Source organism: Hippocampus comes, unplaced genomic scaffold (assembly GCF_001891065.2).
Source record: "Hippocampus comes isolate QL1 unplaced genomic scaffold, H_comes_QL1_v1.1 scaffold41, whole genome shotgun sequence".
NCBI classification, from domain to species: domain Eukaryota; kingdom Metazoa; phylum Chordata; class Actinopteri; order Syngnathiformes; family Syngnathidae; genus Hippocampus; species Hippocampus comes.
This window is the reverse complement of record NW_017805153.1, coordinates 2,648,504-2,661,396: the sequence shown is the minus strand read 5'-3', so window position 1 is coordinate 2,661,396 and position 12,893 is coordinate 2,648,504. Positions and strand designations below refer to the sequence as shown.

Genomic DNA, 12,893 nt, shown 5'->3' with positions numbered 1-12,893 from the left:
CGCCTCCTGTCCAATCCGTCAAACTTTAATTTGTCACACTAGGTAACTTTTATAGTGAAGCGAAAGAATCACTGCCTAAATACAACTGAGTTATATTTTACTTTTAAGTGTCAAATCAACACATTTGTAATTGCAATTTTAAGAAGTGCTTGACAAATGCCCATCCGCAGCTCCGAACAATTTGGAATCTTCAGTCTTGTTTTGATTTCAACCATTCGGCCATCTGAGCCACAGTTTCTTCTTGGTGGTCATGATGGTGTTATTTGGAAATATTTTTTAAGGTGGTATTTGGTGCAAAAACTTTGAGAACTCCTGCTGTCTCGCAACCAATCCTTACTTTTAATCTTTTTTTTTTTTTAAGTTTGCTAGAGCAATGCAAACAGTTTACAGTGCAGCATTGTAATGTATGTGTAAACATAAACACAACACCAACCTCCATTGCCCTAAGCTCCAGGAATGTATACAGATCTGTATGTTTCCACAGTCATCACTGTACATTGAACATGTGTATTTTTGGAAATTTTTCTGAGCAAGAAGGATCCAGAGTTACAGGTTCTTCGATGATTCATGAAGCATCCATCCAAAAAAGTTGAGTGATTTTTTTGTTTTGCCCAAATGATTACAACATAAACTCCTTGGTGGGTGTAAAAAATGATTGGTGCTTTTTGTGCAAACAGAGCTTCCATCGTGTTCCCCCTGCATGAAGTCAGCCAGCTCAACGCTGATCTTTGCGAGCGTGCAATCCTTTTTCCAGATCAGCAACTGAGAAAGTGTCAATCCCACAGTTTAAAAGGCCCCAGTGAGCCTGGCAGAATGATAGATGGTTAAGAAAGGAGGACGTTTGTTCAAAAGAGAAGTGAGTGGGGGTTCGGAGGAGAAAAGCATCCAAGTGTCAGATACAAATTGCTTGACAGGAAAGTGACGATGTCGTAAAAGTTAACATAACCATCTGATCTGAAAAGAAAACGTGGGCAAAAATATATACTGTATTAAATATGAATTTATTATATAGTCATTAATTTCATAGATCAATTGTTCTTACATTTTTGTAAAGTACTTTGTATACAGCGGTGGATGTTTCAAAGTGCTCTATAAATACAGATGAGTTGAGTTGACTTGAGTTCCATTTTGGCCGAACCTGACTGGAATCTCCCTATCTTATTGCCTCACCGCCCCTGTAAATTAAAATACACTATGGAAAGAGTGTTGTTAAAAACTCTGCCAAGTAGCTATTGTGTATTTAGGAACAAAAATCTGTGAATTCTGTATTACAGGTTCTTAACTGTGATTTCGCATCAGTGTTGATAATAACTGTGAAGAATAATGGCGTTAGGTGACTCCGTTTTTGTTTTTTCATGAGCTAATCATGTTTCCCGTAGTTGAAACTCTGTTATGATTAAAGTTAAAATTCGATACATTCCAATTAATTAATTAGTAGACCAGTTTACGACTACTGCATGATGCTAATGGACTCTGGCTCTTAAAAAAAGGTCTCATATCTCATGCTAGGTTCCTAGCTCCTCACGCCTCAAAACATTGAATGTGACACGGACGTTGTCACGTTGCCGTATTAATGTTGCATTTGAGGAAGGTGGGAAATTGGAAACTTCTAACCTCCGACTCCGAAAAGCACACTAAAACGTCCCTTTGAACAGGGAGATCCGAGTTGCGAGCTTGGAAAAAAATGAGTTTTACCAACTTCAGTGTGACATCATTTGACAATGGCCACCCCATGGAGAAACAGACTGTGAATGACAAAACATAATTTATAAGATTATAAATATATATTTAGCTTTATTTATTTCACAAATTCAAAATAGTTTCACGTAACACTTGACTTGGACTGACTGTGTGAAGATCTGCCGTTATCTCCCTGTAGGAAGATATTTTGTGGAATTCTATGAAGCTAATATTTTTTTTTTTTATATAAATTTAGGAAATGATAAAGAAGGTTTGCTGGAGGTCAGAATGTCTTGTGAGGAACCAGAACAACAAACATTTTATGGGAATTAGCCATCTATGTTGTTTACGTTCTCCTCGAACATTTGAGGTCAGAAGTGGGACAATCCAAGTTCAGATTTTTCCACCATGTATGAAAAGAGTATTAAACGCCCCTCGAGAATGGAGGACCGAGTATCGGGGAGCTTCCACGGGTTTGCTTAAATCGAGGGAGTCTGATGTATCTCCGAGCTTTGCGATTAGCAAACATAGCATGAATTGAAATGCTACATACACTTTCCAATATTTTCCTATTTTTTTGAATCACTTTTTAAGTACATCACATTGTGATTGTGTGAGCCACGTCAGTTTCTTGTATTAGTAGGAAGGCCATGTCTTCTCAGTGTCGAAGAACCAATTAAAGGACGATGTAGAACATACCACACTACGCGACAAGATCAACAAAAATTCTTACGTGCCAGACTTCCCTCGATGCGGCCGTAAAGTGTCCCAGATGCCTCACGACCAGTCGTTGAGCATGTCACACGACACAGGCTTCGACACGTCAAGACAACTCCAAATCAGCTACGAGACAGTACGTTTGTCTGCGACACGTCTGTTGGCTCAAAATTGGGCTGTCTTCGTGTAATCTGACATAACAGTATGGATGTTTTGATACGGTGACGGTTCATTTGTGCATCTGCGATTTGCTTGTCAGAGGAAAAACGGAGTCATATCTGAGCGGTGAGACAGCCTCACAAAGTGCATCGGCAAAATATATTATTTCAGTGCAGCAGTCCAATTTCAACGACGGATCACCGTTATTTGGACTCCGTCTTTATTGTCAGGCTGGGGTCGACGGAATGGATTGTGTACCAGTTGCCATCTGTAATGAACACAAAATGCCACTGATGTGGTTGCAAACAACGTGAGTGCCAGTAACACTGGGTGACATGAACGTGTTAAATCAGCGCACGCCAACGCTGGCAGGTTGTTGGAGATGTCACCTCTGTCTTGATAGTGTTGACACATTGTCAAGATGAATCCTAATGTTCACACCTCTGACGTCTTCAACCCGCCCAGCCCCAAGCTAAAATTCAACAGGTGCAATCTAGCCTTTCACACAGGACTGTAGACGACTCTTAACTGACAGACACACTGCTGGGCTTCAATGCAACTTCTGTCCGTTCTTTTGTCTTTCACGCTCGCAACACTAATATTAAACCACCAGAAGACTGTATTTTTCGAGTTGGACTATTTAATGGATGAGGACATGGGGCCCTTAAGCCTTTAAACCGCCCAGGTGCAGAATAAGGTCTCATGTGTCCAAAATGATACCTGTGCTTTCACTGGCTGAGCCACGGTCAGGCAAGAGTGCGTCATAATGATGTGTTGGAATTTTCCTACAGTATGTGTGACTCCACAGTTTAAACTGATTTACACTGGTAAGTGTGCAACAGGGTGCTATACTTTGGGAAAAGTTCTGATCATCAGCTAAAGAAGGTCACAATGATATAACGGCCTAGTTCAAGTCACCTATCTGATGTGTGCCAAAGCGGCCTAAAGACAACTGCCAAATTCAAAAGGATTTCATTTATTTCATGCCTACTGCTCCACGTTCAGCTCCGCTTTTTCTTCTCTGCCCTATAAGTGTGGTCAAATGTGCTGATAATTGAGGCCCCAGGGAATCAGACTCTTGCCCGTTGCTTTCACATGGGATGTTCCTAGCACTTATTACACAGATCTTAGAATCACCTTCATTCATCACCGCCATCCCGCTCATGCATCAATGCTTCTATGTGAAGCGATGTGTGTTTGCGTATTCCCCATGAGGCGTTCTGTTACTTCTTTGGGAGTGATGGAGGGAGTTTAATATTGGTGGGATGACGCAAGCGTGAAAAGGGTCTCTCATTACCCATCTGACCGGCATGATGACAATATGAAGATGAAATTTGGCTCACAGGGCGTGACCCAACAGCATGTAAATAAGTACAACGGTGCGTCCACTTACAAGTGACCCGATTTGTGAGCTTTCGCATGGCTGATTATTATTGTTATTTATTTATTTTTATTTTTTTTGCACTTTGACATGCGAGCAAAATTTGAGATACAATGGCTAGCAGCAGCAAACTCTAAATTCTAAAAGGCCAAGTAAACAGTCAGGCCAAATAAATTTAAAGCGGCTTATTATCACTCCAAGTGTAAGTTTGGTGTAAAACCGGACATAAAACAAGGCAAACTAAAACTTGTGTCTTGAAGCAAACCACATTAAATTTGTCTTACAAAAGTATTTATGCCTAATGCTAACACATGATGGCAAATATCTTCCCATCTTATATTTGAAGACAAACAGTAGCAGCACATGTCGACAAACACGATAACACTACTCACAGGCATATGGTGTATGTTCTGTAAAAAAACAGCAAATATAGCAGCTCATCATCAAATCCAGATGAAATATGTCTGCATATAGGACACTGTCCCTTGGTGTCAAAGGAACTCACACAAGGACACCGCAGGTTTCAAATCGAAGGGTCACATCCGGCCCACCACATCATTTTATACGGCCCACGAAAGCCAATTATGTGCATCGACTTCATTTTTTCTTGTTCAAATACCAAAAGTGCAAATTGTTTTCAGTTTTAAAAACATAGAGAGATTGCAAGCATTTTTTGTTGCCAATCCTACTTTTGAAATAGATTTCATTTGATGCCAACTCTGTCCCATTCCTCATGACGTTTTTACTGTCAAGGTTTTGCACGCAAAGAAGCAATCTTATCAACAAGCAAAGATGAACTCTTCTCAATGAACTTCAAGTTTATCATCTATCAGCTGTTCGTAAATATATTGAGCTCAGCATCCTATGGTATCAAAACATGTTTCACAGATGTCTTTCATGCTGACCTCATTAGATTAACCTTCGTTTAAAATTTTTACAAGATAGTTGACTGTGGATTATTTTCCACAGCTGTTGTGTTCTGAGTGCTTTCTTGCTCTGATTTTAAAATGCTTGGTTGACCTAATGACGCCCCAATCTACTGGCTAATGTTAAACCGAAAGAAAGGACATGTTAGGGATTAACATTGATGAGTCAGGCCACGTGTTTACTGCTGTCATGTCATGTTAACCTAAAAGGCTGATCAGTCTGTTAAAATTCATATTCTCATGGGTAATATGTTTTGGAATACATACACGTCACTTCCTGCAAGTTGTCGACCACAGTTTGATTGAAAAAATAGGTTTTCATTACTTATTCCGAGTGTTTCCGAACCTACTGGAAGCTTGAGGCATCATGGGTGAAGTTACTCTAAACACCGCTAGGGTTATCAGAAGTGACATTTTAGTAGCTAACAGCACGCTACATACAAGACATACTTTACAAATTCCATGCGCTACACATCACAGTACATTCAATGGCGAAAAATATTTTGGAATCGAGGAAGAGGATTTTTACACACGGGAGCTGACAGAAGTGGGTGTTCTCAATCACAACATGTTTGAGCCAATCAGCACATCGGAGCCGGTCAGTGGAAGAGAAAGCGAAAGTGATGACAATGCCAAAGAGGGGCCTGGATTAGAGTGGTCACAGTACTTGGCAGAGCGGAGTGGAAATACAGACTCGTGTGCTTTTGCACCCCTAGATCGATCGATCGACATATATATATATATATATATATATATATATATATATATACATATGCTCTAGCAACCTCAACTCGGTAGCACAACAGCTTTCGAGACATGAACAGTCAGCCGTGCTGTGCATGTGAAACTCATAAGAATGCATCAACCGTATATGAAATGTTGCAACGTGGCGACAATCTTGAACTGCATTTTCCATGCATGAAAGTTGTGGCTGTGTATCATATGCACAGTAAAAACAACTATAACTCTCAACAATGAATGGGGGTGTTTAGAACATGGCGTACAGGAAGGCCTTGCCCTGTCGGGCAGCTTGCCATGTTGGCAGAATAAGGCCACATATTACACTACGGGCATTTCTTTTTCAAAGACTCAAATCATAATCACCATTCTTAGTTGTCGTAGGTGCATGCAAATAACTCTTCACCTCTTGCCTGCACCGATTCTCGAATGCACCATGACGACTGTGGTTCTTTTTGCTGCTGCAGGAGATTGAAGTCACGTTTGCCGAAGGAAAAATTGTTGGCACGGGAGCTGGTTTCAGCCGGAGTCGACTGCACTCATGTACCCGATGCTCTCTGCTAAATATTTGATCAAGCACACCGGTTCAGAATCGTCAGCATATAAAGCTTGGAGTACTTGCTTGGCGATGACAGTTGACCACGCTTTCCTCTCTGACGATTGACTTTCCAATCGATTGGTCATGTTTTCTTTATCCTCACTCTTCAATGTGATGTATAAACATCCATCTATTTTCTGATCTGTTTATGCTCACAGGGGTTGCGGGGGCATTAGGCGGGCGACATCCTGACCCGGTTGCCAGCCAATAGCAGGGCACACACAGACGAACAACCATCCGCGGTCACACTCACACCTAGGGTACACGGAAAAAACCCACGCAGGCACGGGCAGAACATGCAAACTCCATACAGGAAGGCCCTAATTCTGCAGGATGTGCTAACCAGTCGACCACCGTGCCGCCATCAGTCATTAATAAGGATGTTAATTTCTCCCCTCCCTGAGCCACCTGATCGCGGTGGAGGGATCTGTGTGTCCCAATGATCTGAGGAGTTAAGTTGTCGGGTCAGAGGAGAGGGACCAGACAAAGCACAGCTGAAAAGACCCTTATAATGATTACAACGATTGGAAAACGTTTTCCCTTGCCAGGATAAGGGTCACCGATACCCCTCTCTGGAGAGGGAGGCCTGGAGATGGGGCTTGAAGATGTACACTTGGAGGGCAGGCCTGCACCAATGGGGCCCACCCAGGCTCAGCCCAAAAGGAAGGTACGGGTCCATAGTGGGTGCCATAGGATTCGAGTGCAAACTGATCACTGGCTACAGAAACTGGATTGAGGCATATAAAACACCACTTCTCCTGCAGGAAAAGAGACCGAGCTGATGTGCGTTCGTTGAGAAGTTCCGACAAGATATAGTTAGGCTCACCTTGACACAGCTTGGGCTCTGGTACCAGTCCTCTTGAAATGGGTTGGATTCAATTCCACGCTGGAGTTTCCCATGGAGAAAGGCGCCGCGTGGGTGTTACGACCCTTCCACATGATGGCAACAGAGCAAGGACCTAACATAGATGTGGAGTTGGAGAGGAGTAAAAAGTGGTGCACTGTCACGGTTTGGGCTGTCTAAACACAAAACAGTACTCACACTGGGGGGGACACAACACGACACGACACGACGAAGTTGGAGGCAGTGAATCCCACTGCCTTTGTTCAACATGAATGAACGTTCTGAATAGTTATGGCAGATTTTCATAAATACACGAATGAATAAAGTGGAGAAACAATTGAATGGATGATGGCTATGGCAGAGAACTAAATTTGTTGCACCAAACGAAAGATATTGGTACAAAACACATACAGGGGATAGGGTCTGACAAAACAAACGTACTGCTGGCTAGACACACAACACGGGACACCCCTGCCCCTTACTCTAAAAAAAAAAAGAGTCCTTAAAACAGTGGTGGTTAATCTTTGCAGGTGGTAGCACACCTGAAACTATTCACTAATTGGGTCACTCTCCCCATGCACTGACTGGCCGGCTGACTTGGAGATGAAAGCCACCAATCAGGAAGGAGCAGAGGGAGAGTCCTGGGAACACCTTGGGATTCCCCTGGAAAATTGGGCAAAGTAGCTGGCAACAGGGAAGCCTGGACTTCTCTGCTTAAGCTCCTGCCCCTGCAAGCTGATACCAGATAAGCAAAAGAAATTTGATTGATACAATTTAATTTATGTCACTGTTGAATACATTTATTCAACAAGCTGTTCTCTACCACACAGTGGAACCTTTAAGGTCAAGCACTGGGTGCCATTCCCTCATGTTACTCAACAATATTTTAGTATTATTAACTGTCGTACACATGTAAAAATAACTGCACTTATGTAGGCGTTAAAACATTACACATATATAATGTTAGATATAAACGTTACTGTCTGAATCTCATTTGAACAATCTCAACATTAATAACAAACGACAAGTGTATTAAAAGGTGTGTTGCAGACATCCCTGATTTATTTTATTTTTTCAACATGAAGTCACACAAATCAGTTTTTCAAGTGAATGTGTCTTCAAACTGGTACATTTGGAAATTAGTGACATCTAATCTCAAAGTAATCTTGAATGGAGCTAGCTATCCTACTGTACTCTACCTCATAGAATGTGAGCAGGCCCCATGGCTCATGAGGCATGTTAATATAATAACAGCATACAAACACTGCGGTAATCTTCTCCAGTCTTCCATCACTTTCTTTCCCTTCCTCTCCCTCACATTTTCCCACTCCTCTTTGTCTCCACTTGGGCTCATCTCCGAAGGGCCAGATTGTGGTCTGTCAACAGAACACACTTTGGAAAACACTTTGGAAAACCAAACCTAAGTCAAATTATTACAACTCTCGTATTGCCTGTTGGTTTGGAGGCATTGGAAGCTCACAGAGAATAATGATTTCCATTTTACGCTTGAGTTGAAGTGCAAGAGTTGATCTGGGTTTTCATTTATGAACAACAGGTTGGTTGTTTGGATGTATTTGAATGGTAAGATGCTATTACAGTGGAAGTGAAAAATCTCTGCACACTCCTTGAAATGCCATTTTTTTGTGATTATATAAAAAAGAAGTCCAGCATAAATAATTTTCCTCGATTAATTTTTAAAAATGTGCAGCAATCCCCACTCCATGTCAGGGGTGATGTTCCAGAACACCCCCGCGAGAGGTGAAAGCCGCAAGAGAAATACACTATTTAAAAACTCCCTGGCATCTTTTTATGGCATTTACAGCACACACATTTAAAATCATATAAAAACATTTAAAAACAATAAATTGAGAGAGAGCAGGAGCAATGGATAAGGCAAAGGTATTGTAAAAATTGTGTTACAGTGTACAGATCCCTGTTTCCAGGAAACACATTTCTCCAAATTAACTCATTTAACTCACTCTGTCAATATACATCAATTATCATAAACAATGATGTAAAACTGGGAATTAAATAGGATTTCAAGATCAATATATGCATTTTCAACAACAATCAGCAAAAACTAGGCTGAGGTTGAAATGCTTCTTGTTTTGATTCTTCTTCTTTCAAATGTTTTACATCAGCGGAAAACATAAGTGTGCTGCCATCCAATGGCTAAGAATGGAATCACACCCCAAATAAATGTGAGGCATAAAAAAATAATAAAACTGCACTTGAATATGATTGGTTAATTCTGAACACGGCCACATCCCAGTTATTATGGGGGTGTGCACACTTTTGCAACTACATTATTTCACTTGTTCTTCGCTTGTTTTCATGTATGCATGGCAATACCCACAAAGCCATAGTTTAAGAAAAACACATACCGTATGTATTTACTTGAACCATAACTATCTGAATCATATCTGTTATAAGTAAGGAAAGAGTTCAAGTTAAAAAAAAACAGCAAAAATCTCCATCAGTGCTAATGCATCATGGAGACTCATCTCCCGGCAATGTGTCATTTAACAAGCAGATAAAAGGAGAGGAAGAAGATATTTTGATGATGTAGTTTATCTGATAAGAGGGGGATATTTACAGGTGACCAACTTTGTTCATGTGCTCTACACTTTGCTTGTGTGTAAATAGAGTTTTGTGTGTGTGTGTGTGTGTGTGTGTGTGTGTGTGTGTGTGTGTGTGTGTGTGTGTGTGTGCGTGTGCGTATACGTGCGCGAGAGAGAGATTGGGCTGTTTGGCAGGTAGAAGGCTGTGCGTGCAAGCCTGTCACAGCCCAGCCCTGATTACGCTGCACCATTCATCAAACTGTCACCTCCCTGACAGCCGCTAATAAATATACTGCCACGGACCCCCACTCGCACCTGGCAGCACACCACATTTACGCACACATACACACACACCCAATCCCACCACACCCCCATTTCACCACCGCGAGCACCCCGACACAGCACCAAACAGAACTCCAAAAATATCACTTTCCGAAGCTCATTTGCTAATTGCTGCACTTGCCAGCAGTTCACTTTCACCTTGTTCAGGAACAATCAGAGTGGGATGTTTTTCTTTTCTGTTCCAGAATTGACAAGAGATTGATCATCTTCAAAGGTGGATTTGTTGTTTAATGAGGCTTATTTACGAGTGGAAGTCGCAGCAATTCAGGAGACCAAAGTTGTGGTCAGAATTACTCATGGCGACGAGATCCGAGACCTGCGGTAGTCAAGCCAGCATGGGTTCAGTCCCGTGGTTTCTTGTTCATATGCTCTCTAAGTCATGTGGTCTAGTGCAGGGGTCCCCAACCACCGGTCCGCGGACCGGTACCGGTCCGCCGGGCATTTGGTACCGGGCCGCACAGAAAGAACTTGCCTTAATTCCGTTTTATTTATTTCGGAATACGAAAGATGTTTTATTTTGAAAAACTACCGGATTCTCCGTTACATCCGTCTGTGTCATGCTTGACACACGTCAGGCCATGCTTCTCCAACACGTGACCGATTACTTCAAAACAAAACGCAGGAGCTCGCAAAATGAGTAAAAAAAAACTGCTGGAGGTCGCAAATGACGGCGGCCTTAAAAGTACGTTCGAGACAACTGGATTAAAGTTATGGCTGAATACTCTGAGATCGCCACAATAGCACTGTTGCTATTTCCGACATCCTACCTGTGTGAAGCTGGGGGGGAAGTTTCTGCAGCAACGGCGACTAAAACAAAATTACGAAGTAGACTGGACATAAACCACACACTTGAGGTGTCATTGTCTCCTATTACCCCGAGATGGGACCGTCTGGTTGCAGAAAATCAAGCTCGGTGCTGTGGTGAGTCGTCATTTTCATGCACTTTGAATTTGCGTTGTATCATATTTTGATGGCATTAAACATTGCCATAGCGATCGGAGTGTTGCGGCCAGATTAGACGCTCCTCGTGTTTATTACTATATTTCGAAAACACCACAGTGTTCATGCAGCTCATACCATATTATTTTGTTGTATTATTTGCGCCACACCTTAAATGCCGGTCCCTGAAAATATTGTCTGACATAAACCGGTCCGTGGGGCAAAAAAGGTTGGGGACCCCTGGTCTAGTGGATCAAGGTTGACACGTAGACTTTGCAGAGACATTTCTGTGATGTCTTCTTGGTCTCCTTGGTCTTTAGCAGGCCTCCAAGATGTCGCAGAGACATCTCCTCAGTCACGGACAGAAGTCATCTCTACAACATCCATAGATGCATCTTGTCGCAGGTTTGAAAATGTCTCCAAAATGACAGATTTAATTTAAAATTTAGGGCGACTCCCTGGCACCCCAGTTAGTCTCTAAGAGAGTTGAGTCCCCATCAGTTTGCCAACTACACTCCAGGCTAGGTGGATAGGCAATAAAATATATTATTATTGGATGAATTTCCACTGAATTCAATTCACAATCAAATGCAGTTCCATGCGTAGTCCGTCTTTCGCTGTTGTTCAGATGGGTAAGGCTGCATGCCCCGATGGGACGTGCCGAGGAAAGTGAAGGACACAAACAAAACTCCCGAAATGGCATGTCTTCTTCTGGTGCACATAAAACCTTTGAGTTTTTCTCTCCTATGCGTGTATCAATTCATCTCTTCAAACCAAAAGAATGACTCTCTCAAAATTTTTCAATGACTGTGCAGCATGGGACAGTTGAAATCATTTGACCTCATGCTGTCTCAAAGTCTCGTGTCACTCCCGATATAGATGCTCTCCAGCTCCCCCTGTTGGGAGACAAATGAAGCAGTTGACTCAACAGGGCTGCTCATGTGCGAGTATGTGGTGTGCAACGCTTGGGACCACAATGATCTGGAAGCTTGGATATCGAATATCCTGCACTGGAAAGTGTCCTTGCCAAGCTGTGCGTGTTTGTGCGCGTCTGTGGGCAAGTGTGTGTGGTCACGAGGCTTTCGGCATGCTGCGCTGCCAGATGGCATTGCGGTAGTGGGGCCACCCCAGTTAACAGGAGGAGAACAGGGAAAAACTGGAAAAGGAGTGCGTAGATGGAAGTATAAGAACAGGATTTGTGAGGTTAGTTTTGAAAACTAAAACAAAACAAAAAAAATCTGAAGGAGATGGAAACGCCGGGTGAGGAAACGTCTGAAGACACACGTTATGACAAGAGGTTCAATGAGATGATGAAAGGACATACGTATGAGTTTGCAGGATGAATTAGTCGGGCCAAGCAGGACACCTCATGCACCAACAGACTCGAGTACAATGACAAAAACAAATTTTGTTTCTATCATTGTGCTTCAACAAGCATGTTCCCGCACCGGTCAGTTTTCAGCTGCGCTCCAGCTGCATGTCGTGTGCATGCGCTTGTCTTTTGGCCCGGACTCCTCGCCTGCTGGGCAACAGGGCTGGGCCAGGTGTGGGGTGGTAGCGGAGGGAGCAGTGGGAACAGTCGACCTGTTAATTAGAGAGAGGTGATTAATGGTGCAGCAGAGAAGAAGCCATGGGGTGAGGGTGAGGCGGGAGCGAGAGGCTATTGTGAAGGGAGGACGCAAATTGTTTGGGATGGGCAAAAAAAGTGATCAGGTAAGAGGGGCGGGGTGCATCGATGTACAATTGCCTATCATATTACTCCAAAGGTCATCATCCATCTCCAATTTAACACGCTATAGATCATTTTTGCCAGTGCATGAATGTCCACATCTTCACTCATTCATTCATTCCCAATCCGATTTTATTGTGAAAGTAACGTTGTATCTCTCCACAGGAGATGCGGCATGTAAACACCAATCATTTGGCAGATGCTCCGTGAGCAAAATGCCAGTGGATTCCCTGTGGCCAAGCCACCCGCCATTATCACGATTGAGATTGCGCATTTTCC

General features: G+C 42.6%; 1 long non-coding RNA gene across 1 annotated transcript; it reads right to left on the bottom strand.

Annotated features, from left to right (window-relative positions):
* Window positions 1–2,394: 2,394 nt before the first annotated feature.
* On the bottom strand, window positions 2,395–7,444 carry LOC109514963 (uncharacterized). Its single transcript, XR_002168086.1, has 3 exons — window positions 7,242–7,444; window positions 7,026–7,158; window positions 2,395–2,824 (listed from the first exon to the last, which is right to left on the bottom strand). It is a non-coding gene; the product is annotated as an uncharacterized LOC109514963 (long non-coding RNA).
* Between the last annotated feature and the right edge of the window lie 5,449 nt (window positions 7,445–12,893).